The following is a 6004-nucleotide window of genomic DNA, read 5'->3' as shown; positions in this document are numbered from 1 at the left end:
ACACACAGACACACACACACACACACACACACACACAGACACAGACACACACACACACACACACGTGCTTGCAGCACATCGCCAGCAGGTGGCGCCATTGTTCAGTCCATGTTCCCGTCATCAGGAGCCAATCAGCCGTCAGCAGGAAGTCATAGCGGGGAGGAGGAAGTGGGGTGGGGGTTAATACGTGTAACGTCTGACCCCCGCCTCTGGGGGTCGTGAGCGGCGGACGATGAAGGAAGCGGCGCCGTCCAACACTAACACGTCCAGGATGTGGATGACGGAGGGCAGGGAGCGCCGGTCGCCCGCCGCCGGCCAATCACGTCGCTGGAGACGAGCAGGTTTGTTCTGTTGCCGTGGGAGACGCCGCTCGTCCCGTTTCTTCATCATGGGGGAATCAGATGTTAATTAGCGGCGCCCCCTGCTGGGCTCACGCTAAGCCCCGCCTCCCCAGAGATGGCCCCCCGCTGGTGGAACTTCATAACGCTAATAAAGAGGGGCCCCGGGGGGCCCGGCGCCGCTGGACTCCTTAAACAAGGAGGAGGCGTCGCCCTCCCCTTCATCACATCCAGGAAGTTTACCGTAGACAAAACTCCGCCCTGATTCACTGCAGCTAGCAGCCGCTAGCCGCTAGCAGCTGCTGATGGATGTTGGGGTCAAAGGTCGAGGATGCCGTCGGATGTCGACCTGAACATCACAACCGTCTGAGATGAAGCAGTCCCTCCTGCCCCCCCCCACCACCGCAGCGTCCCCCCCCCTCAGGGAGTTCAACGGCGGGGTCACGGTCTGCGTTTGTACCCGGGTACCTGTGGGACCAGAGGTCAAAGGTCGGCCCTGAGCAGCGCAGACGATCAGAGTGAAGGTCACCAACAGAAACACGCCTGACCTGCTGATGGGGGCCCGGCGGGGGGGTCGGGGGAGGGGGGACCTGCTGATGCTAACAGGGGTCGTGGGGTCATGGTGTCAGAATGAACCTGTTTTAGAGGGGGGGGGCGGCTGAGCACCGAGATGAAAGATTTACGAGTTGAAACCAGGAGAGCGGCGTGAGGCGTTCAGGCGTCGCTCACAGATCAGGAAAAACCAGCGCCGCTTCAGGAACGGCAGCTCCTCCCCCCTCTGGATCCCGTCCTGTGATTGGATCAGACCCCAAGGAGAGTCCGTCGCCGCCCCCGTCGGAGGCTTTGTTAACGCCCATCGTGAGACAAACTGATCAGCATCATGTTAGCATGTCGCTAACAGCAGTTAGCGGCTAACTGGACCCGTCTGTGTCGGCTCGTCTCCACGCGGCGGGACACGCCGGCGGGACACGCCGGCGGCGAGCCGCAGCGCTCCCGTCCGACGCTCGGATGCTGCTGGAGTCCGATGACGGATGTGAGACGGAATGGAATCCGACCGACGATCAATATTGACGATCGATACGGGGGGGCCGTTTGACCGCCGGTTCAAAACGACTCCGTCAACGAGTGTGTGTGTGTGTGTGTGTGTGTGTGTGTGTGTGTGTGTGTGTAGTGTAGCATGTATCATCCACATCTTGCTAGCTAGCATTAGCATGCTAACCCGCGTGGATTCTGAAGGTGCTGTGGTGTCGGAGGCGTCTTGAACGCCCCCCCACCCCCCACCCCCCAGCCAGTTGCCATGGCAATGGCAGAAGCTTCCAGACGAGGAGGATGAAAGGTTCTCCTTGAAGACCAACTGAATGAGAACGAGTCTGATCGAAGAACCGGACCGGATCGAACCGGATCGACCCAAACCGGATCGACCCAAACCGGATCGACCCAAACCGGATCGACCCAAACCGGATCAAACCAAACCGGATCGAACCAAACCGGATCAAACCAAACCGGATCAAACCGAACCGCATCAAACCACACCGGATTGACCCAAACCAGATCAAACCGAACCGGATCAAACCAAACCGGATCAAACCGAACCGGATCGACCCAAACCGGATCAAACCGAACCGCATCAAATCACACCGGATTGACCCAAACCGGATCAAACCGAACCGGATCAAACCGAACCGGATCAAACCAAACCGGATCAAACCGAACCGGATCGACCCAAACCGGATCAAACCGAACCGGATCGACCCAAACCGGATCAAACCAAACCGGATCAAACCAAACCGGATCAAACCGAACCGGATCAAACCAAACCGGATCAAACCGAACCGGATCGACCCAAACCGGATCAAACCAAACCGGATCAAACCGAACCGGATCTACCCAAACCGGATCAAACCAAACCGGATCAAACCAAACCGGATCAAACCGAACCGGATCAAACCGAACCGGATCAAACCGAACCGGATCAAACCGAACCGGATCAAACCGAACCAGATCAAACCAAACCGGATCAAACCGAACCGGATCAAACCGAACCGGATCGACCCAAACCGGATCAAACCAAACCGGATCAAACCACACCGGATCGACCCAAACCGGATCAAACCAAACCGGATCAAACCGAACCGGATCAAACCGAACCAGATCAAACCAAACCGGATCAAACCGAACCGGATCAAACCGAACCGGATCAAACCAAACCGGATCAAACCGAACCGGATCAAACCACACCGGTACACCAGACCCATTGGTCCTACACCCACTGGTGAATCTCCTGCTGCAGAACCACCAGCAGGACGGGGTGGGGGTGGGGGTGGGCGGCTGCAGCAGCTCATTCATCAAGTCATTAGAGGGGGTGGCTCCTGTGGTATTTCAGCCTGTCCATCAGTGGAGGAGAGTCCCAGAGGAGGACCCCCCCATCTCACCCCCCCCCCCCCCACACACACACACACACTGCCCCCTCTCCCCCCTGACGCACAGTCTGACTTCTATTTCTCCCCCTTCTTCCTCTCGTCTATCACAGCGTCTCTCCCACTTTATCTCCCACCTCTACTGCACACACACACACACACACACACACACACACACAGTCACGCACACACACACACACACACACACACAGTCACGCACACACACACACACACACACACACACACACACACACACACACACACACACACACACACTCACACACACACACGTCTAAAACGACTATTGACGTTTCAATTGGGTGTTTTTCTGCTCCTCGCTGATGCGTCCCAGCAGGACGACGCCCACATGTCAGTGGGCCGGACAGGGGCGGAGCCTGTGGTCTGAGGCGGCGGCGAGGCGTCAAGATGATGCATCACCATGGATCAGTAAAACCAAAACAAGTTAGACTGGACCTGTCCAGGTCCTGGTTCTGATCCTAGTCCTGGTTCTGGTTCTGATCCTAGTCCTGGTTCTGATCCTGGTTCTGGTTCTGATCCTAGTCCTGGTTCTGATCCTAGTCCTGGTTCTGATCCTGGTTCTGGTTCCGCTGCTCCTCATAGAGGATGAAAAGTTTCATCATCTTCATCATCATCAGTTTGATCTTCATCTTCAGGTGTTTTACCTGTGAGGTAAACAGGAAACACCTGGAGGGAGTGACAGACACGCCCCCAGAGGCGGGCACAGGACACGCCCCTCCACCAGAGGCCTGTTAGCTCAGAGGTCAAAGGTCAACCTGAGAGCAGACCCCTCTGATCCCGTTTCAACCGGGTCCTCCTCACGTCTGCAGGTTAGCTCCCTGCGGCTAATTAGCCGGTTGCATAGCAACAAGAGCAGTGATGTGAAGTCCCACGGCCCCTGAAGGCCCCACGCTTCATTGGGTCTGGACGGGTACCGTGGCGACGCCCGTCGTGAGGTCGGTTGGGATCCATCGACCACCTTCACTGCTACACCTGTTGGAGGCGGAGCTGGAGGAGGAGCTGAGAAGAGCTGGAGGCGGAGCTGATGAACGAAACGCCAGCAGATTGGAGGAGAACAGACCGGATGATGAAACGAGAATTCTGACAGCACAGCATTAGCCTCGGATGCTAATCATCTCACAGATAATCACACAGTCACCGGGTCAGGAGGTTAGCGCGCCGCTAATGCTAATCAGCTGTGAGCCGTTAACCTGCCAGAATAATGGGAAATAATTACAAAAGCTAATTCATTAGCATCGAACGCGTCAATTCAATTAGCTCTGATTTACACGTAGCGTAGCCACCTGTTAGCAGACGACACGTAGCGTAGCCGCCTGTATGCAGACGGCATATGTAGCATAGCCACTTGTTAGCAGACGACACATGTAGCATAGCCATCTGTTAGCAGACAACACATAGCGTAGCCACCTGGTAGCAGACGACACATGTAGCGTAGCCATCTGTTAGCAGACAACACATAGCGTAGCCACCTGGTAGCAGACGACACATGTAGCGTAGCCACCTGGTAGCAGACAACACATAGCGTAGCCACCTGGTAGCAGACGACACATGTAGCGTAGCCATCTGTTAGCAGACGACACAAAGCGTAGCCACCTGGTAGCAGATGAGGCATGTAGCATAGCCACCTGTTAGCAGACACACGTAGCATAGCCAACTATATTTAATTTTACTGATTGGTGTGTTAGCTTAGCTTAGTACTAGCATGTAGAGTAATCTTATGCAAATGCGTTTACTGTCGGCTTGTTAGCATGTTCATATTCATCAGATTAGCATCTTCCTGGTGTTAACAGGCGCTAGTTAGCGTGTGACACGTAGCACAGGGCTCACGCACACGCAGCAACGTTAGCATGGAAACGGCGCGGCTGCTGCTCATCCGACACCGGCGCTAATACGATTAGACTGGATTATGGTAATGTGGGGGGGTCAGGGGGGCTTTTCTGCTCTCGTTTCGGGGGCTGGTTAATTGGTTGGGTTGCTTTGATGTGGAGGCGATGAGAGGAGGGGGGTGGTGGGAACAGCGGGTGGAGGCGGGGCTTAAAACTCCAGCCGGTTTATCTCCAGTGTGCTGGAATCAGTGGCGGCGGCGATGAAGGAAACCCGAGGAAAGACGCCTCGATTACAGATGAGTAAACAGGAAGTACAAAGATTAGGCCGACACCCACTTCCTTTCATCCCCACGTAAATCCAGGATCAGTTTCTGGTTCATTGATCAGGAACAGACGTTTGAACGGGAAAAGAATCACGGACCTGCTCAAGTATAGAATTAAAATCATTAATTTAAAGGAGCCGCCCACCAGGGCGTGGCCTGGGCGTGGCCTGGGCGTGGCCAAGGCGCTCCGGCGACGCCTTCCTATCTTGGTCTTATTTTTACGTTTTATCATCGTTCCAGACAAACAGAATAAACCCGACTGTTTGGGATGAAAAAACAAAAACGTTTTTAGTTTAAAACCACGCCTCACCGTCACCATGGCAACAAAACAAACAAAGCATCTCTTTGGATACCGATGACATCACACACACCTGGAAGATTAAAAAACACCAAACAAACGACTTTGTCAGTAAAAATCTTGCAATTTATTTGCATATAAAGGCAGCTAAATATATCACAACCAATGCAAAAGAGAGAACTAACATTTCCATGACGGGTACAATCAGAGAGGAAGAGGAGGAGGAAGAGGAGGAGGAAGAGGAGGAGGAGGAGGAGGAGGAGGAAGAGCATTTACAGCGCCGAGCTCAGACAACTATGGCAACGTTTTTTTTGTGCTAGCAAGGTTGCATCGACACAGTGCAAAATGAGAAGGAAGCAACACAAACACAGATTCACACCTTAAAGGACGTCCGCCTGTCGGAGGGCACCTGAACGCATCGCGGCTCAGACAGGAAGTAGTTCAGTACGGATGCTTTACAGCATGGAGATAGAATATTTATAGACTTTATTTATACATTTTTTTCCAAATCAGGGCAGAAATTTGTAGGCGGAGTCAACAAAAATGTGGGCCGTCGACCCCGACTCAGGTGGGGGGGCTGACAATTAATAAATAAAGACTCGTCTCTGAGCTCGCAGAGAGGTGGTGGGGAGGAGGTGTGGGGGGGCTCTAGCCGAGAACATTAAAGCTAGTTTAAGGCAGCGTCCCTGTCAGCCAATCAGAAAACAGCTTAACAAAATAAAAGCGCTAAAAACACAGAAAACATGAAAACGTGGATCCGACG

Source organism: Antennarius striatus, chromosome 1 (genome assembly GCF_040054535.1).
Source record: "Antennarius striatus isolate MH-2024 chromosome 1, ASM4005453v1, whole genome shotgun sequence".
NCBI lineage: Eukaryota > Metazoa > Chordata > Actinopteri > Lophiiformes > Antennariidae > Antennarius > Antennarius striatus.
This window is presented reverse-complemented; position numbering follows the sequence as displayed.